The following is a 26,494-nucleotide window of genomic DNA, read 5'->3' on the forward strand; positions in this document are numbered from 1 at the left end:
TGAGAAATACTGTTCCCTAAAGAAAATAGCAAGTTATATGAAAACTCTTCTTAGTCATTGCTTCATACTCTTAAATAAATCACAAAACATTCTTCTCAGGTGATGCCTCAGTAAATTCTCTTTAAAATTGTCCTATTTATATCCCCAGAATTTTGCTGTTTCCTTTTCTTATATTATGCTTACAATGAATCACAAATTATCAAAAAGAAGGCACTGCTTCTTGTGTGTGTGTCTTTGGCAACATGTGGTGTGTCAGGAGCAGTGGATAAGGATGAAGGAAAACACACTTAGGGACTACTCATATTTTCTTTTCTATGTACATATAAGAACATTCTATTTTTGTGACAGGAAATAGTCTAATCTCATTCCCTCACATATTTTATCTGATATTTAAAAAAAGAGTATACACAAAACGAGGGTCATCATTTTAAAACTTTTAAGGCTTGTTTAAAAATAAAATGTGATGACAGAGTTTGCCAGATGCCATAAATAGAACTAAAACAGGCGGGATTATCCTATCCTTTGAATATTCTGTGGGAAATAAGGTTTGAAATTTCTACTAGCCCTGTTTTCATTTCTTCCAGGCTGTGTTTTAGGAACTCAGTAACTTACCAGCCCCACTATTTCAAAACCATGGCCAAAAATCAAAGCATACATCTCTAAGAAAAAATCTTTTAAGATCTAGAGGCAAAAGACGTGCTTAACTCTATTTCTTTAAGGATTCTTTATCACCAAAGCTTGTCGTAAATGAGCAATTTGAATTATCCCTGGAGGTTTTCGAAATATACATTTTAGAGTTACTTCAGACTCAAATATGTGCATTAAGCTTACTATTTAGACAAACCTAAAGCCAATAAATTCCGTGCTACTTCATGTTTCTACAAGTAGAGGGTAGCGAATGGTGTGTGTTGTAACATTTATGACTTCCTGCTAACACAAAATTTCATTTAAAAAATTTATTGGTGTTATATAACTGGAAACTAACTTTGCTTCTCTTGTATCTGTCAACTCTCTATTTATCTTATTGTCTTCAATTTATGATGCCAGAAAAAATATTACCCTATTTCAACAAGAATTTCTTCAGTACTGAAAAACAATGGATTCTCTGCAAACAGTGAATCATCTTTGAGCCTAATTAAATAATGACAGGGAGTTAAGACAAGTCCAAGTATTAGTTGATGGGTGCAATTTGTTGATGTTCTTCAGTGGTGCATGACAATAAGATCTGACAGAGCTTCAAACTGTACTACAATAAATCAACTTGATGATCTCAGATTTCTAAAACAGGAACTATACCAGATCTTTGGGATCAGATATTTCCTGAGAAAATAAAGCCAAACTGAGAAAATGTGTGTAGAGAGAGCGGAGACAATCGCCAAACTGAGAAAATGTGTGTAGAGAGAGCGGAGACAATCAAGGAGAGAAACTGCTTGAAGTAAGAAAAAAATTTTTTAAGAAAGGAAAAGGAGAGTCCATAGGCTGGATTTCAGAGAATCTTTTTTTTTTTTTTTTTTTTTTTTTTTTTTTTGAGGGTTCAGATAAGCTACTGGGACAAATGCAAGAAATGAAAAAATTTTAAGAGCTATTGCAATAAATTCAGAATTGTACCATATTCTAATACAGTCCAAGAAACTTCGTTGGATTAAATAAAATATTTATTGTTACTGAGCCATGTTTCTTTAAAGCAGTCTGTGCTATGAGTAGACCATGTGTGGCTTGGCTTTTATATTGATAACATGGGATACTCCATTTTTCTTCCTTGGCCTTGGTTTTAGGATGTTTCTTCAGAACTAGTATATTCCAAATTCTCTTAATCCTGACAATCATGTTTTATTTGAAATACAGATTTTAAAACTATCAAAGGTTTAGATTTTTATTGGAGTATGATGTTGTATTTTCCCATATTTGTATTATTGATTACAAAATTGCTTCAAGCTCATTAAAAAAAAAAAAAAGGCTGATTGTTAGGAAAAATTAGATTTGGCATCCCATTTGTTCCCATTTTCAATATTCAAATGTCATCATTGACAGTTTTGTTGTATATTTCTACTCTCTACACAAATTTTTTCAGTATCATTTTTACCTCCTTGTAACTCACACCTGACCACATAATTGAACTAAAAAGCACGGTTCTTTTCATTAGACTGGCTCTTGAGCTCCATTGAGGGATACCCAATGAACAATTGGACATTACTTTTTTGTTGTTTTTTTGAGACGGAGTCTTGCTCTGTCGCCCAGGCTGGAGTGCAGTGGCTGGATCTTGGCTCACTGCAAGCTCCTCCTCCTGGGTTTACGCCATTCTCCTGCCTCAGCCTCCCGAGTAGCCGGGACTACAGGCGCCCACCACCTCGCCCGGCTAGTTTTTTGTAATTTTTTTTTTAGTAGAGACGGGTTTTCACTGTGTTAGCCAGGATGGTCTCGATCTTCTGACCTTGTGATCCGCCCGTCTCGGCCTCCCAAAGTGCTGGGATTACAGGCTTGAGCCACCGTGCGCGGCACAAGTGGACATTACTGACCACCTCCACCTTTACCTGGGAAATACCTATTTTCTATCAAAACATTTGAAAATTTTTGCCTCCATGTCTGCATTTGTACTAGTCAAGATAGGCTAAATTATGCTGCACTAACAAGCAGTTCTCTAACAAAGATTATTTCTGACTTACACTAGTGCAATGTGGGTCAGCAGAGTCCTTAGCTCATCATAGTCACTCAAGCACCTCAATATGTGCTTCCATGATCCCATAGCCATGGGAAGGGCACACGATGACCCCAATCGTGGCACCTAAAACTTCTACATGGAAGTGAGACATATCACTTCTGTTCATTTTCCATTGGTCAAAGCAAGTTACCTGGCCGTGACTAACTTTAAAGGAGGGAAGGGATATAATTGATATAACTCTCTTTTGTGCCTGGAGAGCAGAGAGGTGGAAATATTTGGTGAACACCTTTCATAACTATCTCAGTATTTTAACACATATAATTTCTTTCCTGGTGTCACTTTTCAAATCTTAATCACTTAGTAGAGAGCAATATTTTACATTTGTACTTCTTATCTTTGCCCTTAAATATGCCTTCTTGCTCAATCTGAATATGTTATAGCAACAGAATTTATAACACTGAACACATTGATGATAAATCCATTCTGAAAAACAAAAATATAAAAGGCCTATACAGATGCCCACAATATGGACATTTAGTTCTATCCATACCTGCTTTTTCAGGCAGCTGCCCTTATATGCCATTTAATGGAGTTCTTTCCTTTCTATCATGCTTTATTTCTTTGTTGGGTTAAAAAGGGGAAGGACACAACAGGTTTTGACCAGCACTGGATTCTCAATCTGCTGCATAAGCCTGCTATTTAGTTCTTACAGACCTTATTGACAACAAATGTTTACTGATTAATGGGTAAAATCCTGATATATTTATTTTTAGACCAGGTTTTAATTTTTTTCCAGTTCATGAAGAGAAAAATCATATGTGAAACAGTCACACTAAACTTGGCTGAAAACAAAAAGCTATGACTACGCTGCCTGGAAGAATGCTTATTCCATATTCCCTAGGCTAGCATATTTCTCAGTAGAGACAAGAGCATATACTGTAGCCATGGAAAATCTGGAGAACAGAGCATTTGAAAATACCATTTATACTACATCAAACTTGAGCCCACTCAGGCAATGTAAATCTTTCCCATATGTGATGACTACTTGTTGTCCAGCTTCCAGTTCTAAAGAGACATTGTAAATATCCCAGATAGTCCTTTTTAACTCCTACCAAGAGTCTGTCTTTATGCTTATGGTTGAAAGAATAGTTCTCTAATAAATGTGAAGGAGAGATTTTTCATTCTGGGAAGAGTAAAAGGATATAATCTTGTATTTCAGGTATAAATTGAAACCATTTTCATATCTCAGAATGATTGTAAATTTCAATAAAATAAGTTTCCCTTAAAATCATAGAGACAATAAAACTAAAGACAGCCAAATGATTGTTTTCAAGATTGATTGTATCTTGAATTATAAATTGGAACCTAAAATTCTCAATGTTTTGGTGCAAGATACAGCTATTGGAACCATTTTCAGAGCTTGAAATCGAGATATGGTGTGCAAAAGAATGACTTGTGTGCTACATGGGATGCAAGAGACAGTCCAAGAGGTATAATACGGCTAGTAAACTGTCAAATTTCCCAAGGCATTTAGATGACTTAAAGCAGTGCTTTCCAAAGTGTGGTCCATGGACCATCTGAGCCTCAATCACCTGGTGTTTCTGTTAAAATGCATATTCTGGGGCCCCATATCAGATTAGCTGAATCAGATACTTTGGACATGGGACCTAGAAATTTGCATTTTAAGTTATTCAAGGGATTTCTGCACCTAATAAAAAAATTGTAATGTACACAGGTTTATTGAGAGAAGAAAAGAGGAGAGGATATGTAAAATCAGGGTATTGGAAGACAGTCCAGAAACTTAGGCAATGACTAAGGAAACATTCTTACTTAGATCTTAAAGCAAGGAGATGCAAAAATCCAATAGTCTTAGAAGAGAAAATATCATACTGATGATGGTTGAGTAGGACTTCTCAAGAAGATTCTAGTATATCCTTAACATTATCTCTCAGGGAGAAGGCAATCATAATCTCCAGCAACAGTTTCTACAGTGAATGCACTGGAATGGTTGGCACCAAATTCTCCATTCCCCTAAGACCTTGTGGTAGTTTACCATGAATATCAAAAGTCCAGAACAGGATAGCCCTGAAGAATACCTGACATTCTGTATAGGTTTGCAATACCTATAATACACTTTTCTGCACTACCACTTGGTTCTGACTGCCAATTCGGTTTTGCTTCATAATCTGTAGCATCAGATGTTGGTTCTATTATAAGTTGAGTTTTTGCTTTTTTGGTTTCTCTGTTCCTATCTAATGAGCAATACTCAATGAGCCTGCATCTTTCTTGCCATTTCACTCTTAGGAAGAGTTTTATCCCCGAATTTCAGCCAATCTGCTGACTGATTATCCTCTTTAAAAAAAAAAAAGAAAAAGAAAAAGTCTGCCTGATCTGTTTAGTATTGCCTTTTCTTTGATTCTCTGTAGAGTTTCTATGCCATTTATGGGCACGCATCTCTTTGAATCTTGATGTGTTCACCAACACAGACACTCTTCAAAATACTCTCTTTTTTTTCTTTTTAAATAGAATTTCCATTACATAGGCATGATTAATGAAGTTATTGACCAGGGGTAAGTAACTCAGCCTTCAGCCCCTCTCCCCTCTCTGGAGGTTGAGTGTTGGGACTAAAAGTTCCAAACTTCGAATTGTGCCTTGGTGTTTCTGGAGACCAGACCCTACACTGGAGCTATCTAGGGGCCCCAGCCACACAAAAGGCACTCTCATCACTCTAGAGATTCCATGGGTTTTGAAAGTTGTGTCCCAGGAGCAAGGAACAAAGGCCAATAATGTATTTCTTATTACGCCATATCCTCGAGAAAACAGAAGTCATTTTCCTTTCTGTACTTGATCTCTATGGAGCCATATCTTAGAACAGGTGTTACTTTCTGGGAATCTTAGCTGTACTTTAAGAACTTGGGTAAAGATCAGTCATAACCAGTATGGGCTCAGTTTATAAGGCACTTTCAGCCAAGCAACAATCCTTTGAGTGATTTATGAAAATTTCTGCATTTGCTTTGTGTCACTTAAGATAACACTGGTAAGGAGTGGAAAGATAATAAATGTTTGTGATCCTTAGAGACCAGAGTTTGGATGAAATATAAACTAAAATCTGAAGTTCTATTAAGCTGTCTAAGTGGAGATTCTCCTGTAACATTACTTTATTATTCCCTAATCCCCTCACCTCTATGGTCAAGACCTAACCAGGTCAAATCCTACACTTTGTATTTCAAGCTTTGAAATCCCTCCAGCTTCAACGAAAAAAGTATACTTTACACTTTTGATAAGATTACAAACCATTATTAACAACCAAAATTTTTAATAGCAAAATAGATAGCTAAAAATACTTGGTTTAGGTTTAAAATATAATTTATGTAGAAGGAATAGATGTTAGGCTATAAAACCAGGTATATAAGATATAACTTCCTTATTTGTTTTTATATTGCCAGGTGGCTGAAACATAATTTTGATTAACTTACTTTCTTTGTATCATTTGATGTCAGGAACAGACAGAGTTACATGTCCTGGGTGGGGATGGGGGGAATATGGTCTGTGGTTATCATCTCCTGCGCACATAGGCATCTCTGATATGCTAGCTTCCTCATCCATGTCTGTTCCTAGGCTTAAGTCCACAGACCCTGTGGCTAGGTTTGGGCTTCTCTGGATTTGTCTCTTTTACCACTCCTCCTCTTTCCTTCTTGGCTGCATTTAGGGCATGTGGTTAACCTGGAAGGCTGTTTTGGACACATCTGCTTAGATACGCATTTCAAATGACCTGGCACTATGCAGGGCACTAAAATGTGATTCAAGTTTTGCAACCTTCATGCACCTTACATGGAAAGTGATCCACAAGTTCCTTTGCTCTTCGATTTTCCCAGTGCGATCTGGATTTTCAGTTCTGTCCCCCATGACTCAGCTCAGGGAGTACCCAGCATGGTGTGGCAGAACTTGGAGCACTTAGAATCCTGCCACCACTCAAGAACCTGATGTCTCTTTGTATATCCTCTGATTCTGCCTTTGGCTCTATTACCATGAGAATTATTAATATCTGCATTATTTGCTCTTAGTGGTAGGATAAAGAAATCTGTTTTATTTTGTTGTTGTCATTATAATTTAAAATTTGAACCCTGAGGACTTAAGGAGTTAGATTTTTGAAACTCAAAAGCTGTTGCAAACAAAAAATCCAAAACACTTTTTTTTTAATTATCCCTTTTCTTAGGCAATATTTGTCACAAAATAAATGGGATTGGAGCAAAGCCAAATGCAAGGAGGTAGACCACGAGTTGTCATCTCAAAATATCTCTCAAATGTCAGCATTCAGTCTAAGTCCCCATCATGTGAAGCAACTGCTGAAACTCCGACAAATGGTGAAGAATATAAGATAAACAAAGTTAAATGAGTCACCTGAATGGTCATCTGCTTTATTATGAAATCTGAGCAAATAACAAAGGAAATATATGGAGAGTAAAACTCTGGAATATTTTACCAAAAGAGCAGAAAAGCAAGCTCATATCCTCTTGTTGGTGTCTTTTTACTTTCCAGTCACCTAATCAAATGTCCACTGCAACAGGCCGGGCAATCCGTCAGCACATCCTCACAGAGGATATGCCTACATTTGTAACAAGACCAGAGCGATACTGGACCCCAAAACCTGGAATCTGTGGGTGGAACACCATGCTCAGACAAATATGTAAGACAAAGCCCCTGCCCTCAAATAGCTTACAGTATAGGTAAGCTTAAATGGACTGGTCAGTAAGAAGTCAAAATGTGAAGTGCTGAAAATCACAGCAAAGTTTTGAAAGACGAGGGATGAAGTAAAGGAAAGTGATTCAGATGTAATGATTCCAGAAAGACAAGACCTAGGAAAACTTCTCTGGGCTGAAAAACCACCTGCATGTGGCAGACTACACAAAGGTGAGAAAGTACAGAAATGATGAAGCCAGCCATGTATATGAGAAAGTGGGCAGAGTTGGTGACAAGCCTGAGGGAAAGGAAGAAGGGAAACTTTCAACATTTACTCTAATCAGGTTTGTTGTCCCAAACAATTTCCCCCAATATCTGTGTGTGCGTGTGTGTGTGTGTGTGTGTGTGTGTTCATAAGAGATACAGTATTTCATATTATAAAACTTCCATAATATCATGTTAATACTTTTTGGAAGGCATATCTCTGACACAAAGATTTGCTTTACTTCAGAGAATACTGTGGAGCATTGGGAGCTGCGCTTTGGGGGTGGTTCATAAATATTTTATTATTTTATTTGTTATGTATGCCACTAATTCCCATTTCAAGAGATACAGAAGTTCAAAGCCAAGAAAACATTGTATGGAAGGCTTCCCCTACTAAAAAGCAGCTCCTATGAATGAAGGAGGATGGATTTCTAAGATGTTATTCCTGCTGACAGCCAAAGATGAAGAAAGGAAGAGAAGGCTCAGGTTTATTTCTGCTGCAGGTTTGAGACTTTGCAATGGAATTAATACTGCAAGAAGTTGCCAGTATGGCTGCAGGCTCTTACAGAGGAAACATATTCTAGAGTTGCTATTTGATTATTGATAAATCACTTAACTTAGTTTGGACAGTTTTGGTCATTAGAGAAATACGTGGGAGTTAATTACAAGATCATTAAGATCCCATCCAACTTTCCAATTTTATGACTTATGCAACTTCCATTTATAAGTAATCAATGAGTTAACTGAAGAAATGAAACAAGCCATAGATGCTAACAAAAAGCCTAAGTCCTCTTACAGAAATAAAGGTAGTAGTGGTCTCTGAGAGAAGCATTAGAAGAGACACTAACAATAACCTTCCAAAAACCCATCCTGGGTATAAGAAATGATGGTCACTTTATCTTCCCAAAGTGACAAGCGGTGTCACTCTGGAAAATTAATTTATGACTCTAGGGTAGCAGTTATAGCAAAACAATATTCCTGGCACATGTCTGAAGACCCTTAGTCATTATTTTGAAGTATTTCCACTTAAATTTGACAACGGCACTGATAGATTCTTAAATTCAAAGAAAGGACAGTATTCTGGCAAATGAGGCAGCCTGGTGTCAAAAAACCTGGGATAGATTTCTGGATACTCCAGTTGCTTGTTTTGTGACACTAAGAATAAATAAAGAAAACCACATATAAACATTGAACAAAGGAAAGTATTTATTTGCCTTATGTAGTTTGTAATTGTTAAAAAGAAAAAAAGCCTCAGTTTTACTTTTCTTGCTGCGCTTTCTTAAAAAAACAAAACAACAACAACAACAAAAAACAGAACAAGGAGATGATTTTATCTCAAAATAAAATATAATACTCACTTACCTTTGTTTTACCACCACTTGCAATCAGGCCAAGACCATTGGTATTATCTGAATTTAACTTTACTGTAGACTTCTTCGAAACCCAAATTGAACTCAGAGAATAAAGCAGTCCCTTTAAGATAATTTGGATTCCATTTTTATGTCTACTACAAATAAAATAAAATGTTTTCTTTTGAGTGCTGAATGAACTCAGAGCACTGTGGCTGGCACATAGAAGGTTTTGACATAAGTTATTCATTATTGACACCCTGAAACTGAGTAACACATAGGATGACACATGTAAATGCACCAGAACTGGACCTCAAATTCTGAAATGCAACTTTACAGCCTCTACTCCTGTCCATCTGCTAAGGACTCATTGAAAAGTTGGGGGAGGGGTATAAATATATTTATCTACATTTATGTATCTATATCTAGATAGGAAAGTAGATAGATAGGTAGATAGATAGATAAATAGATAGAAATATATAATCATCTTCAAATTGCCAAATGTATAGAGGATAGATTGTAGTAGAAAAGGATTGGGGCAGGGACAGTAGGCTCACAAGAGGGAATTAAATTCTGAGCAAGAATGTGGCCATGGAAATACAAAGGAAAAATATCAAGAAAATGGTTTCTAAAATTCTAATTGGCACCTGGTTGTATAAAAAGTGATGGAGGAGATGAAAGATGGAAGGCTGGTTTGACTGAGGGAAAGACATGGAGTTTGAATCACTGGAATACCATAGACAGCACTGAATAAATAAGAGGCCCTGACCAGCAAGGCAACTGCCTGAGGTTGTGCAGGCTGAGCAGGGGCTGAAATCCAGCTCAGTTTGCTGCCAAACTGAAGATCCTGATGAGAGCATTGTGCATCTTTGTTATAACAAAGCATATAACCTTTGTTATAACTTCAAAGGGTGAAAGAGGCCTTGCTGATCAGATATCTACATTGGGCTTTAAGATGAAGCCATAGGCCTATATGAAATTTTCCAAGGAAGAAAGACTAAGGTAGAAAACAAAATAAACACAGACACTGAAACCAAGAAGGTGGGAAGAAAACAGGAGCCCTCCAACAAGAGGGAAGGAAAAAAAAAGCGTAGGAGAGGGGCAGAGACATAGGCTAGTACAAGATCTCTAATATCAAAAGACAGAACTATTTCAAGAAGAGCATGAGGGTAAACAGTACAGATGGCAGAAAGAACAGAAGGTGAAGACAGGGATAAAAAGCTATTGAATTTAACTGTTAATTCAGCCATCATGAGCAACCTCTGAAAGGGTCATTTCAATATTGTGGTAGAAATAATGCCAAAGTGCAAAGGGTAATCGAATTAGAGGGAGAAGAAACAAAAAATACAATTTTTTCTTGGCACCAGGAAAAAAGAACATAGTTGAAAAGGCTGAAGATTTGTTTGTTCGTTTCGTGTAGCAGAGGCCTGAACATCGTTGTGCAGTGAGGAAAAGCAAAGGTGCAAGTAAAAGGACATAATTTATGAAGCAAGTCCTGGTTCCATCTTCATAAATATTTTGTTTAAAAGTTCCATAAACACCAGTGGCCCAGGAAATGCTTTAGCAAATACTCATTAACAAAATGACAGCTATTTTAAAATGTTCCCATAGCTATCATATGTTTATCACTCCTTGAGAATAAAGTCTGGCATGGAATCATGACTGTTTTCTTTAGTATGAGAACCCTTCCATTCCCCGGGGATTTTCAGAGAATAGGGTACATGATTGACCTCTTACTCAGACAGAAGGAAATTATGCTTTTGCTTCCTGCCCCTTTATGTATTTGTCGCCCGTCATTACTTCTGGCTAGATACAGATATTAGACTGAAAGCTTGGAAGCCAAGGTTCTAGATGAGTAATATTTCAAGACTTAGTTCTCCTACTCTTAAAAAAAAAAAAAAAAGTGATCAGAACTCACTAATTTCCAAGTCATTTCAGGTCTGAAATAATCAAATGAGCAAATTCATATGTAAAAGAAAGCTTATCCTAATTTTATTCACAGCAGAAGACACTGAAGCAATGTAGGATCCCCACAATGGGAGTCATGTTCTATTATGTACAGAATAACCATAGAATGGAAGAATACACAACAGTAAAATTTTTTTTCAAAGTGTTCTGATTGATATAAAACAGAAAATTTCCACAATGCTTACAGAAAAAGAAACAAAACCAAAGAAAACGGGGCGGTGGGGGGGGCGGTGTATAGAATAACAGTTGAGACCTTCTTGTACCCCAATTCCACTTTCTGAATTATTATCGATTGTAGATACCTCATGCTTTTTCTTCTGGCAATTTACAGTTCCAAATTACTGTTTACTAACAGTAATTTCATAATTTATTGAATGGCTTTGCTTAATGAACTGTTCATGTTTTAGCATGATTCAGCAGTACACTAAGTAACAAATACTCCAATAATCAAATATGAAATAAAACATAGCAGTTTTAGCATCATTTTATTTGTCAATGTCCTTTTAAATTAAGGTTTGAGAGTAACAGTCATTCAACAAACATTTATTGCATAACTAAGATGTATTAACACAAAAAGAACCTTGGATTCATATCACCTCTTAAACTGTCCAGAAGCTCCAATTTAATATCTTAAACAAAGGCCAATATACAGGAACATACTTGAGTCAGTTTGAGTATCTTTTTTCCCTAGGAGATTGTAATTGAAAATGAACTAAATATGGATTTTTCAAAGAACAAAGCATTTATCTCTTTCTCTGTTCAACAACTTCAGAAATCTCAATACCTTCTCTTCCCTGTCCACAACCTACAGCACTAAGCTTGACAGCTCCTTGCGAACCATAAACCTTGTTCACTGAATTCTAGTTTAAAAGGGGCTGAATTCTGACACTTCTGGAGAATTCTCATAAGGTTGTGTTAAAAAGGACCCTTATAAGGTGTTACCAGTGAATGCTAACATGCATTAATTCATTTAAATGGTTGTTTCCTTTCCCAGGTTTAAAAAAGTATCTTTCTAAATTGAAGTCTTCCTAAGCGTGTATTCATAATGACACTGACATTTCAGGAATTTTAAATTTAGGTCTTGTGGTACTAAAGTTCTAAATTTAAAATACATATTCCCTAGTATGTCAAATTTCCTATTTAGGTATGAACATGAAAATTAAATTTCAATTAAAATGAAAGACTCAGTCAAGTGAGGAAAAGCTTTACTTAACTGACTTAACATAGTATATTTTCAATTTAAAAGAGTGGTGTTTCAATTGGAATAACATTTCATTTTAAAGTCATACCACCTAACTGAAGGTAGGAAGCAAAAATAAGCACAATTTCTAGACAATTGTTTTTTTCTTTTCCTCCTTCCTTCCTTCCTTCCTTCCTTCCTTCCTTCCTTCCTTCCTTCCTTCCTTTCTTTTCTTTTTCTTTTTTTTTTGAGACAGAGACTCACTCTGTTGCCCAGACTGGAGTGCAGTGGAGTGATCTCGGCTCACTGCAACCTCCGCCTCCCAGGTTCCAGTGATTCTCCTGCTTCAGCCTCCCAGGTAGCTGGGATTGCAGACACGCGCCACCATGCCTGGCTAATTTTTCTATTTTTTTTTTTTTTTTTTTTAGTAGAGATGGGGCTTCACCATGTTGGCCAGGCTGCTCTCGAACTCCTGACCTCAAGTGATCCATCTACCTAGGCCTCCCAAAGTGCTGGGATTAGAGCCGTGAGTTATTGTGTCTGGCCTAGACAATTGTTTTAGACAAAGTTAGCAAACATATGCATATCCCAAATTTGTTGTTGCAGACAAAAGGCAGTCTCTAATTCATTGTTTCAAACAGAAAAGTTTGTCATATACACCATCTGATGCTTTAACACTTAGGAAAAATTTCTACAGTGACTAGGTGAAACCTGTATTTTTTAAAAAATTAAACAAAAATGAGCTTCTAATACAAAATTCTTCACAATGTGATTCCAAATAAAGTTAAATGATAAAGTATTTAGCCAAGGAATCTATTAAAGTTGAAACTTAGAATTGCCTGGACTCAGCTTATAGCTTAATATATGTATGTAATATATCCAGTTTTTTTCTTTTGTAGAGTGAGATTAATAAAAGTGACTACTATCATTTTCAAGAGCATTGAAAAACCAGTGATTCATTTTGCTCTAAAATGCACAATATAAAAATATTAGAAGAAAACACATATTGTCATATATTGTGCTACTAATTCATTGTACATGGTTTATAAAATTGCTTTGTAGTGTTTTTCAGCTTAAAATAACTTGTAATTTAGAATGCAGTTCAAGAAATCAGAAAAATCACGGAGAAAATAAATCTTGCCTTATTTATTTTTTTCTTAAGCATAATCTCCACACAGAAGAATTGAATAAGCTAGAAGATGAATATTTTTTTCCTTTTCTCTAACTCTTTCCTGTAAGTATTATTATGCTGTTTTCCCCCTATGCATGCATGTGAGCAGCGTGATTGTGAATGGGACTAAAATAAAATACTTAGTGCTTGATTAATATTAGGTATGCCCCTTGGGATTTGTTTAGTCACCGATTCCTTGACACATACCTCCGGTAACTTTATAAAAAGAAAAACAAATGGCACTTTCTGTATAAGATGCAGTAACACATTACTTATTCCAGAACTACTTCCATGGCAACCTCTACTACAGAACACAACTAAGAACTTGGACACAAGCCAAATGTCTCCTGAGCACCCAAAATAGATGTCACCATGTATATGTCCTTTGGCACATGCACGTTTCTCATAAGAGAATCTCTTGGACCCTCAGATAAAGTTATTGCCTCTTATTCTAGCCATAATTTTTTATAAACTTGTTTATTTTCTGGTGTTCTTCCTCCCAGCACAAAATAATAATCATGAAGAGGTGGTTGAAGTTGAAAGGAGTTATTAGAGATATGCAAACTGTCTACACCAATAAGTAAAGAAGTCACTCTTCAATATGGAAGGTGGACACAGGAGGGAAAAAAAATGTCCTATAAAAATAATACAAGAATTAAAAAATTCTTGTATTATGTGACCTTTTGATCGAAGAGTTAATAGCCTTATACACCATACAATGTATTACTGCATTATAGAAAAATCTATAATATGTATCCATGAGTAATACTGAGAAATTAAGGCAACATTAAATTGCATTTAGTCCCCTCCAGAGAGAGCTCAAAACATATAGTGGATCTCAGAAAGAGAACGATCCACAAGTGGCTAAATTCTTTCAAAAGCTTTTCAAGTTTTCAGTGGTAAAAGTTTACTTTTTAAACTTCACTTTATGGAAAATTCACATATATTGAACCCCTTAATGTTCTCAATTGTTGTTTTATTGGCCAGCAGCAAATATTATATACTAGCTAGCCAGGGCCTTGGGGAAAGAGTGACACCTGGAATGCTAGGGTACACAGGGATTTTCTTCTGTGCCACATTGGGCTATTCCCTTTCTGCTCTGGAAGCCCCTCTATGGCTCAGTGACTTGAAATCTTTTTGAAAATGTCACTCTTCTTAGAAATGTTGCTCCATTAAGGTGAATGAGCTTACACTAAGATAAGCTTTATTAAAGAAAAGAAAAGTAGGCTTATTAGAATTTTTTTAAAAAAAAATGAATAAAGAGAAGGAAGAATTAAAATTAACAGCTAAGTATAGAAGCAAACTGGAGGCAAAAACCCCACATCAAAATAACTGTGTTTCCCAGATCAGATCTACCAAGCTGTGATGAGTTTAGTGAGCCCTGACTGAATCAGTTAAAGTGACTAGACTGCCCTAACCAGGTTCTCTTGTCTGATTGGCTCCATATTAGTTCTATATTTCAAGCTGAAGATTCATTAACCTCCCCCTCCTGCCCAGTCAAGAACATTCTGTACATTCTGTAATGCTAAAGTGTATTCCTCTTTATCCAACACAAGCAATAAAACACAAAAACCACACATGACAAGATACAATGAGGAAACAAACCTAAACTAAGCTTTAAAATAAAACAACACCAACAATCATCTGGTGTCTGAAAACACTAACAAAACAAAGCAAAATCCGAGTAGTTTCAAATATCAACAGTCACAAAATAATACAGTTAAAAAGCTAAAATATTTTCAAGAGTATATTTTCTCTCAAAATAGAGGTGAAGAGGGAAGAAAAAAAGGTCAAATGACCGCAGAATACTTGTCCCCAAAGCAAATGAACCCTGAAGATTTAAATGAGTAAAAACAGTACCTTATAAGTCACTGGTCTGATCTACGCACAGCTGTTCCCAGTGCCGACTCTTGTTTAACTGTCCACTGCCTTCAGTTTAAAGTTAATTCTTTTGGCAAAAAAGTACAGAGCTTGTCTGGAAAACGCTGTTTGGACACAAACCATTCCTTTCAAAGCAGTGGTAGCTATATTTAAGTTTTCTTGTAGAGGGGGATATAAACTCTTCCTGTAGCTAATTTTCTTTCTCCTCCTTCTCAGACTTAGTCAGTATCCTCCCATCCCATATATTGAAGAAAGAGACAGAGAGGGGGAAAAAAAAAAAAAAAAAACCTACAAGGAAATATACCTTAAATAATGTAGTATTTGAGCATTTAGAAACAAAACAAAACAAAACAAGACAAGAAATAGGAATCATAGAAAGCTCATCAGGACCTTAAATATAATTTAGCCCAGTGCCCTCATTTTGTAGATAAGGGAAGTGACACCTAGAGAAAAATATGATTTGTATAAGGTCACTCACATGCCTAGTTAGTGCCACAGTTAATAGATAACCAGGTTTCACAACTCCTGCTTCAATGCTTTTTCCACTACACTAACACACCTGAGGGGAAATGGTTTACCTTTTCCTCTATATCCTTGTATAATAAGCAAAGGAATCGACAGGGAGCAGTAACACAATTAGGATGTGAGAACTATCTCAGAGAAAACATTTCCTTTGGATTTAAAATCCTTAATATTGACACTTTCCCTATAACCTCCAATTTCTTTTTATATTAGGAAATAATCTTTTCCTTTGCTGATTGTCCAGAATATGTTTACGATTCAGGAGTTGCCATGTTTCAGGGGATGCTAACATCTATTAGTCCTTACAGAGTACTGCTTTAGTAAGGCATAGTGCTGTGACAGGCGGCAGAGTAAGTGTTCTACCTAGTATCAGCGATACTATTCCATGGCTCTTAAACTAGACACACATTTACTCTTATCACAAATCTCCACTTTCAATCTGTCAAGATTTTTTGAATACACACATTTGGTTTTGATTATTATTGATTGTATACTTTGCTAAATAAAACAGAGAAATAACATAATAATTTTCTTTGGTGTCTTTCATGTATTTCCTATTTATTGGTGAATAAATTATTTTTCTCTAACTGAAGAAGTGATGTGCTTATTATAATAATTTTTAAAATTACCTTTTTGAAATGTATTCATTCATTCACTTATTTAACAAATATTTATCGAATATTTGTAAGATCTATCTCATCCTTCCCACGTGAAATAGTGTAACAGACAAGCAATAACTTCCTTAGAAAAGTAGGGAATTTTCAAATAAAATCAAAGCATTTGCATGGGAAATAAGGTCAATTCTCTATAACTATTTCTTTATTCATTCTCACACTTCAAACACGTGTCCTCAATTTATTTATATCCTATCTATTGGGTTGCTCTAACCTTAAAACATCCTGCCTGGGTCGAGTAAACCAAAATATGAGGTGGGCCACATTGAAATCACTCTGGCCACTATTAATCTTTCCATTTGATCTGGCTCCTTAAATTTTAAAGCAAAATCTACTTTACACTTTGTAATTCCAAGACACAATGAGAAATGCTCAGATCATTCAAGGCCTATTTTCAAATTGTTAACCATTCTTTAACTCAGAAATACACTGTTTGGTTTTAATATTTCTCATCTACTTTTAAGGCATCTATGCTTGCTCTGTTCTTTGGCAGAAAGTAGTATGCTTATGACCAAGTAATTATAAAAGTGTAATTAATATTTAAAATGACAATTAGATTTTCTGGAACATATTTTCCAAAATGTTGAGAAATTAATGGGTATGATAGCACTTTTCTAATGCTGACAAATAAGCAACTGAGATTCAAAACATAAATGTTGAGAAAGAAATTTTGGAAAACCATACTTCATGGTTTTTGACACAATGACAGCATCCTATTTTCCTTTTAGTCTCTTTTGATTATGTCTATTTGGGCCCTATGCAAAGGTTAAGCAACATTAATATGTCAAATGTGACAAGAGTTGGACACATTGATACAAATTACTTGCATTTGCTAAAAATATTCCATATTTTCCTCTTACTTCTTAAGCTTTACTTTTGATGTTGACAGTTTTACCTTTAGTCCGTTAGAAAGAGCAGGAAGGAAATATGAGTAAGACCTTGAAAGGTAGTAGGCCTTGAGGAGACATAGAGTTTTACATGGAATGAGTCAAGGTGATTCAGAGGGTTAAGTGGCTGCAGGAAGGAAGGAAAGAGTGAAGAGAAGTCACGGACAAACAGATTGTTTAGAACAGGAGTGGTCTGAGCCATAGACAATAGATTACGGGTATTGAATTCAAGAACCAAAGTCTCCTAAAATAGGCTAAACAAAGAAGGAACTAGCAATTTTAGTGACCAGTGAAAGCAATAGGAAATTGGCCTTCAAAGCTACTTCGAAATTCTCGGCATAGCTCATCTCTACCCATTGGAAGGGAAGTATGTGCTGTCAATATGTGATCCAATTACAATCTAAAACGGCACAACATTTTTGCAACCATTTTTAAAACTGGTGTTCTGCTGTATTTAGGGTCCTTGGACGCACTCCAGGTTGCCCTACTCTGGGAATGCTCCGAATTTCAGAATACTAGTGTAGTTTAGTGGGGAATAGTCACTGTATTTTGAAGGTTTGCCCTGTGGTGTTGAATTTCACTGATGGGAGAAATACTTCCAGCAGAGGTGAACTCCAGGGCAGGCTATATTAACATAGGGAAGGCAGTCAGAATTCTCTAACTCTTGATCTCCTCCTCTCAGTTTTCAGGTTTATAGTAACACTAGAAGAAGGCTTTTACTAAGAAATCCCAGAGAGTTCTTTGGTGATGCAGTGAAGAGTAGTGACTACATGAACAGCTACTAGATTCTAATATTCTATGCTTGGGGGCAAATTTCATGCATGGAAGTTCTTAACAGAAACTGACACACATAAAAATCTCAAGCATCAACTCTCTTAAACCAATTCCAGCACATGCGTACACCTCTCACAGTTCATTCTCCTCAGAGAATCAGAATCATCATTCCCCTCCTTGTACCCATGATTTCTCATCTTTCCCGTCATTCCCCTGCTTTGCTGTTGAACAATTTCCCATGATTACTCTCCTTCATTCCTTCCATTGGTTTTCCATTGTTCTCTTGCTTTTCATTGTCCAGTGATTTCCCATAATTCCCCTGCTTCAGCCCTACCACAATCTCCCATTGCCCTCAGTATAAATACAAATGCCTGACCTTGGCCTCCTATGTACTACATGATTTAGCTTCAGTTTATCTTTCCTGCTGATATGGTTTGGCTGTGTCCCCAACCAAATCTCATCTTGAATTGTAGCTCCCATAATTCCCAGGTGTTGTAGGAGGGGCCTGGTGGGAGATAATTGAATCATGGGGACAGCTTCCCCCATACTGTTCTCATGGTAGTGAACAAGTCTCACGAGATCTGATGGTTTTATAAAGGGAAACCCCTTTCACTTGGTTCTCATTCTATCTTGCCTGCTGCCATGTAAGATGTGCCTTTAACCGTCCCTCATGGTTGTGAGGCCTCCCCAGCCAATGGAACTGTGAACCCATTAAACCTCTTTTTCTTTATAAATTTACCCAGTCTCGGGTAAGTCTTTATCAGCAGCATAAAAACTGATTAATACATCTACTGAATTTCCTAACCTGCTATCACATCTCTGTGGGATGCTCCTCCCTTATATTTTCGCAGAATGGTCTCCTTCTCATCATTCAGGATGATGCTACCCAATGCCACCTCCTTAGAAAAAAAGATTTCCTGACCATTCTGGTTAAGCATCCTCCCACCCACATATACTCTCCATCCCATTTCCCCATTTTAATTTTCTTTCATAGCACTTTCTATATCTGAAATGATCTTTTGTTCTTCCTTACTTACTATCCATTTTAGTAGTCAGTTGAACTGTTTGCTATGTCTCCTCTAGAGTAAGTTTTATCAGATCAGAAAGATATCACGATATATAAATAAGATTAGAAACCTAAGATTTAGGTTTTTGAACCACATTACTCTTAATGTTCAGAACAGTATCTAGAATAAAACAGGCATTTGATAAATATTTCTTTAATGAATTAATTATACTTTCTGCATGGGCTACTGTTCTTCTGTCAACAAACATTTAACGTAAGTCCATAAACATGAAAGCAAAATCTAATCTACTTCGCAATTGATTTAACACTGCAAATCTCTCCTTGGCTCCAGCAGCTAGGAATGACAGGAAATGAGGAAAGAGCCCCAGTTGGGTCCTAAATAGTTTTATCTACATAAGATACCTGTAACCTTTCGAATTGTATTAACACAAAGGCCAGCTAATATCTTGACTTGCCAGAGTATCATCCGTGGATATATGTACCTAACTAGATATGTGATTACATTTACTAGAGGTCCTAAGAGCTTCCAGAAATCTCTTTCATTTCCTGAATTCTGCAGTAATTTCTCTTACTGAAACAGTAGATAGCCTAGAGCTAATTCTATCCTTTCCAGGTGGTTTTAAGAAGCTGCCCTCACCTGCCAACTCTTCAGGAGCAAAGGCTAAATCTTTGCACTTGCAACATATGTTTTCTAAATGAAAAGGAGGAAGACCAAATAATTTTGGAGAGGTGAGCTCACAGATAATTTAATCTCCCATCTAAGTTCTGCTGCACACTCTTTCAGAGCCCTCCAGTGAACTGTAAATTAGATTTCCTCTCCTGTCTCATGTCCTACTGCTTCCTAATTACCTGTTCTAGTGAGTCAGCCTCTCTGGGTCCTGGGGCTCAGACACGTTGTGGGATAATGTGACTGACTCACCACACTTCAAGTACGGCCACATCAGAGAGGTGGTCATGTGATGGCCAGAGTGGGAGAGGGTGATTCTTTGTTAGGAAGAGAATGGCTTTCCCTAAGTGCCATGACAGCCCTCCTCCTGGGACAACCAGGGAGAGGGAATTTCTTGCCTGAGCACTGGTGTCACTCAGAGGCAAATAATTTCATTTAAAGTCATTAAAACAAAAAGTGCTATATTTTCCTATTGTATTGACTATACATTAATCTACGTATATAAATGGCATTTATTTCATCAATGGATCAAAACTAAAATATTTATTAATTGCCTCTGTGGACAAGGCCTTGTGCTAGCTTATGAAGTTTTTGTAATAACTTCTTGTTATCTCATTGATGATAACATTTCTTATTCAGAATACAAATTTCCCCAGGAAAATAAAGTAAAAATTCCTTTCTTCTTCCTTGTATTGACGTTCCTGTATTTGTTGAGACCATATAATGTGCCAAATGCTTGGGTACAAAGAAAACTAACTCCTGCCTCAGAAACCTTTGTTTTTGGAGGTGGGAGACATTTACAGACTATTGTGGAGGTAAGCACTACTTCACAGGAGAGCCTGGAAGCAGCAGGGAATTAAGACAGGAAGTAACCAAGGAAGGCTGCCTTGAGGAGATAAAACCAAAACACAATTTGAATGAAGAAGGACAGGATTAACATTCCAGGTAGGAGATAGGGTACACCTGGGTCACTTCAAGTAGTTCTATAGAGCTGGCATGTGGAATGGAAAACCAAGACTGATAGATAAAGTATGCAGAAAGTTTTTGAGACAGAGTCTCACTTTGTTGTCCAGGCTGGTGCGATCCTGGCTCACTGCAACCTCTGCCTCCTGGTTTCAAGCGATTCTCCTGCCTTAGCCTCCTGAGTAGCTAGGATTACAGGTGCCTGCCACTGTGCCCAGCTAATTTTTGTACTTTTTATAGAGACGGGGTTTCACCATGTTGGCCAGGCTGGTCTCAAACTCCTGACCTCAGGTAATCCACTGGCCTTGGCCTCCCAAGTGTTGGGATTACAGGCGTGAGCCATCACGCCCAGCCTAGGAGATTGGTTTTTATCCTCAAGGAAATGGGTATCCATTGAAAGATTTTATATAAGGGATATTGTGGTTTTAGAATGCTAAGTGAAGAGAAAATTCAGGGACAGGTTGTCTAAAAGACTGTGACATTTCTATGTCTGAAAATAGGAAGTCTGAAAATAGGCAAGAAGGACAGAGAGAGAGAGATGGCCCTAAAGTTTATTTTAAAATTACTACAGGTAGAAAGATGTTAGAAGGCAAACTTACTCCCAATATCTCCCAATATCTCCATAAAATAATTACAGAAAAATGGATTAAACTAGTATTTTATAAGAATTGATTATGTAAAAGACATTTTTCATACATTCTATTTGCAGATGAGGAAACTGAGGCATATAACTGAAAAGAGTGATTGCACAATTTAAAATCACATTCATCTGTCTATGAGGCACGTATATTTTACACTAAACTGCCTGTCTCTTTAAGGGCAGCATACATTTTGGACATTTCTAAAACTTGGACATTGGGTGACTAGACTCAAAGACATTGTTTGGAGTACAATTTGGCAATATCTTAGGAAATTTCATGGGCAGAAAATTAGGTTTCCTAGGCATCAGCATGTCCAAATATGAGATTCTATACATAAACAATTGTATTTGCATGGTTTCTATGGAACTACATATTTAGCTACTTTGCAAAGTACAAATCCTTCATCAAATTCCTCTTGATAATCTAATTGTCTTTACGCCTGGAAGACTTCTTCACACACTATAGTAGGACAGCCAGTGGAAACCAGAATGAAAGTCAGTTTGGCAGATACCCTAGTTCCATCAAATCAAATATGGAGTTTCAGTGAATCTAGGAAGGCAGGAAGTAAAACTTAGACATTGAATACAGAAAGGGGCAGATACAGCTCAAACAAGAGAAAATGCTGAGATTTGTTTTAAAGTTGGAATAGAAAAATTCCTTCTCTAACATATTTTATACCCCCTATGGATGACCCTATACCTTACTGTCTAAACCTTAACTCTCTACGAGTGAGAGGAGGCACTGCTGTTAATGACAATGAGACTGCAGATAAAATTCAAGACTCTTACAGGCAAACCTGGACACATGTCACCCTACCTATGAAGTTGGAATTAATACTTACCTAAAGATGATAGTATCAAGAATGAAGTCATAGGTCTTAGAGCAACTAGCTCCTGAGTCAGGAGATTCTTAACACAATTTGGACACATTATAGTCAATAATAAAGGCCAGATTAATAAACTATTTGTAATATTTTATTATTTTAGTGCCACGGTTTATTTTTATTTTAAAATGGTATAGAAAAACCAGGCACAGTGGCTCATATCTGTAATCCCAGCGTTTTGGGAGACTGAGGTGGGTGGATCACTTGAGGTTAGGAGTTCAAGAACAGCCTGGTCAACATAGTGAAACCCTGTCTCTACTAAAAATATAAAATTAGCTGGGCACCCATAGTCCCATCTACTCGGGAGGCTGAGGCAGGAGAATCGCTTTAACCCAGGAGGCAGAGGTTGCAGTGAGTTGAGATTGTGCCACTGTACTCAAGCCCGGGCAACAGAGTAAGACTCCATCTCCAAAAAAAAAAGGGGGGGTTTTGAACAATGCAAAATGATGAGGCTTCTCTTTTAAAGACATTCACGGATAACGGACTGTGTTGGTTAATTTTATGTGTAAACTTGACTGGGTTTAGTGATGCTCAGATAGCTGGTAAAACATTATTTCTGATTGTGTCTGTGACTGTGTTTCCAGAGATCATTAGCCTTCGAATTAGGAGACTGAGTAAAGAAGATGGCCCTCACCTGTTTGAGTGGGCATAATGCAATCTGCTGAGGACATGAACAACAGGCAGAGGAAGGATTTATTTATTTATTTTCTCCTTCTCTCAGACATTGGTACAACTGGTTCTCAGGCCCTCAGACTCAGACTGGAATTTACACCATTGGGTCCTCTGGTTCTCAGGCCTTTAGGCTTAGACTGGAACTATACCACTAGGTTTCCTGGGCTTTCAGCCTACAGAAGTTCATGGAACTTCTTAGCCATCATAATAGTGTGAGCCAATCCCTCCTAGGAAATCTCCTTCTATATATGTATATGTCTCCTTTTGGTTTTGTTTCTCTAAATAAGTCTAATACACAGATATACAGTGTGTACTCTCCCATATAAAATAACATATTTGCAAACACTGTGGCTATGAAATATAAAGATATTGGTAGTAGATGGGAGCCCCATCTACTACTTTTGATTATTTAAAATATAAGCACAGGCTTTATTTCTTCATTGTGTTCAATGTCACCATTAGTAAGTCAATATTAATGAACACCCAACTGCTCTCCTGTCCCACCCCTGCAACATTCCTCTGAGGTGAGCACGTTCTTAAATGGCAAGTTTCCATACTCGGTTAGGCCAAGGGGAGGACAGGCACAGTGTGGAAAGCAAACATTCCCAGGTACAGACAGGAGAGATCAGTCAAAATTAATTAGGTTTCCAAACTTGGTTCTGTCAGCAAGTAGCTGTTTGACCTTGGCCAAAACATTTCACTTTATGGAGACTTTGTTTTCTCCTATATAAAATAAGGGGATTTAGTAAGATTATTCTTAAGGTTCTTTCAGATGTGAAATTCAACTATTGTCTGAGATAATTATCTCCCATATGTTTTAAATTTGCTTAAGGTTTATTTATCTTGGAGGATTGAGAGGATATCTGTTGTATTCTAAAGAAATTAAAACAAGCAGTTATTGAGAAAACAACTGTAATGGTAACAACAATAATGATTTCCAAGACTCCCAAGAAAACAAACCCAGGAAGTTGGGAGACATTTATTTTGTGAATAATAGGAGGACTATTAGAATTTTCTTAGAGGAGAAAGCATTAGATATAAAATGCGATACCACACTGTGCTGAATAATTTTTAAATATTAAGCTTACCTGGGCTCCCAAACACACTGAGGATTAAGATTCTTGAGTTTATACAGAAGAAGATTTCTCCCAGAAGTGTAAAGATGCTCCTCTACACTGTCATTTTTACAATAAGAGTGAATCCACATTTATAAGGTAGAATGCTGGAAATGAATAGAGGAGGCCCTTCCTTGGTCTGTATTCTTTGACAAGTTCCTAGACACACAAATGTGGTTAGGAAAATAAATTGCCCATTAGTGCTGGGGTATTGGCCAACCCCAATATATAAGTATACATCATGTAAAATTTAAAGTTCCTACCTTCTCTACCCTCACCAATACTATTCTTAAGGATTAACCACTACTGGCCAGGCGCAGTAGCTCATGCCTGTAATCCCAGCACTTTGGGGGGCCAAAGTGGGCAAATCACGAGGTCAGGAGTTCAAGACCAGCCTTGAAAACATGATGAAACCCAGTCTCTACTAAAAATACAAAAAATTAGCTGGGCATAGTGGCTGGCACCTGTGATCCCAGCTACTCGGGAGGCTGAGGCAGGAGAATCGCTTGAACCTGGGAGGCAGAGGTTGCAGTGAGCTGAGATTGGCACCACTGTACTCCAGCCCAGTGACAGAGTGAGACTCTTTCTAAAAAAAAAGAAAAAAGGAAAGAAAAAAGACAGGATTAACCACTACTAACAATTTGCTGTGTATCCATTGAGATATCAAGCTATCAATATCTATCCATATATATATATATATATATATATACACTCATACACACATATGTATATCCACAAATGGGTTTTTGGAAAGAAAACATTATCTTTATTCCAATTCTTGCCATATTTATTAAATTTGTTGACTTTATTTATTTATTTATTTATTTATTTATTTATTTTAGATGGAATGTTGCTCTTGTTGCCCAGGCTGGAGTGCAGTGGTGCGATCTCCGCTCACCATAACCTCCACCTCCTGGATTCAAGCAATTCTCCTGCCTCAACCTTCTAAGTAGCTGGGATTACAGGCGTGTATCACCACGCCCAGCTAATTTTGTATTTTTAGCAGAGATGGGGTTTCTCCATGTTGGTCAGGCTGGTCTCTAACTCCTGACCTCAGGTGATCCACTGCCTTGGCCTCCTAAAGTGCTGGGATTACAGGCGTGAGCCACCACACCCGGCCTGTTGACATTTAAAATCAAGGAAACAAGCAAAACAATAAATGTGTCTTCTCTTCCCATCAAAAAAATCTCCATCCTTAAACCCTCAGGTTTAACTGTAAAACTTATCAGGAGGTTAAGAAAAACAAGTGCAATGATACATTACTAAGAGTCAAGATGCTTAGCAAAATGAGTACCTAATATATGTTTACTGATTTGAATGAATGGATGAATCACACCAATGACCCTAATCTCATTAATCTGGGAGAAACTGCTAGGAAATGACCACATGTGAATTGACTTCCCTTATATCCATTCCTCCTTTTATCAAGTATTCAATCATCGCGTTTTTAAATGTCTTTTAATCACTGTTTTTTCATCAGGATATGACTATTTCTAATATGAATACTATATTTTTCAACATCACTATTTGACCATTCGGCAATAAAAAGACCCTCATCCTTCATTATAAATTAGACTCTATAGTGTCTGTGTCATCATTCCAATCAACATTTTTAGGGTCTATTAATCCTAGTATCTTTGTTGAATTTACCTTATCTGAGACTAAGAGATGTTAATATGTTTGATGTCAGTTTAATATTTAGGTCCAGCAGGAGACCCTAAAAGGATAGAGGAGGAAGTTTTTCTCCCCTACACAAGTGATCTAATCTTTAGTTGTTTCTATCACTTTTTTTAAATTTCTTTTTTCAGATGGAGTCTCACTCTGTCACCCACGCTGGAGTGCAGTGGCACAATCTCGGCTCACTGCAACCTCTGCCTCCTGGGTTCAAGCAATTCTCCTGCCTCAGTCTCCTGAGTAGCTGGGATTACATGGGTGCGCCACCACGCCCGGCTAATTTTTGTATTTTTAGTAGAGACAGGTTTCATCATGTTGGTCAGGCTGGCCTCAAACTCCTGACCTCGTACTCCGCCTGCCTCAGCCTTTCAAAGTGCTGGAATTACAGGCGTGAGCCACCGCGCCCGGCTATCATACTTGATTTTTTTAGATTTGACAAGGCTTTTTTCAGATTTTACTTTGCCTGCTCAACTCAGAAGAAGCATTCTTTTCCTGCTGTATTATCACTCTATCTTTGAGCTCATAAACACTGATTTTATGGTTTCCTTAAGTCCTTATACAATTGGGTACTTGTGGATGACTTTAGATTTTCACATTTTTTTAAATCCAATCTTCAGATTTTGGATTAAAAAAATCAAACTATATTTGCCATCCTGGTTTCATTTGCTCTCATCTTTCTTTTTAATTATTGCTAACATTTTGCTATAACATGATTGCAAATTGTCATGCCAATTTATTTCTCTTTTCTCATGGTTAACACAGCAGCCGCATCTAAACAGTCTATTTTTTTGAGACTGCAAGGACAAGTCTCTTTGACACCTTTCCCACCTTGGTAAAACACTG

General features: G+C 37.0%; 1 protein-coding gene across 4 annotated transcripts in view; it reads right to left on the reverse strand.

The window, feature by feature from the left end:
* ARHGAP24 (Rho GTPase activating protein 24) overlaps positions 1-26,494 on the reverse strand; it is a 514,735-nt gene that overhangs the window by 207,017 nt on the left and 281,224 nt on the right. The gene's annotated exons all lie outside the window — the stretch shown is intronic.

This window comes from Piliocolobus tephrosceles, chromosome 3 (assembly GCF_002776525.5).
Source record: "Piliocolobus tephrosceles isolate RC106 chromosome 3, ASM277652v3, whole genome shotgun sequence".
Classification (NCBI taxonomy): Eukaryota; Metazoa; Chordata; class Mammalia; order Primates; family Cercopithecidae; genus Piliocolobus; species Piliocolobus tephrosceles.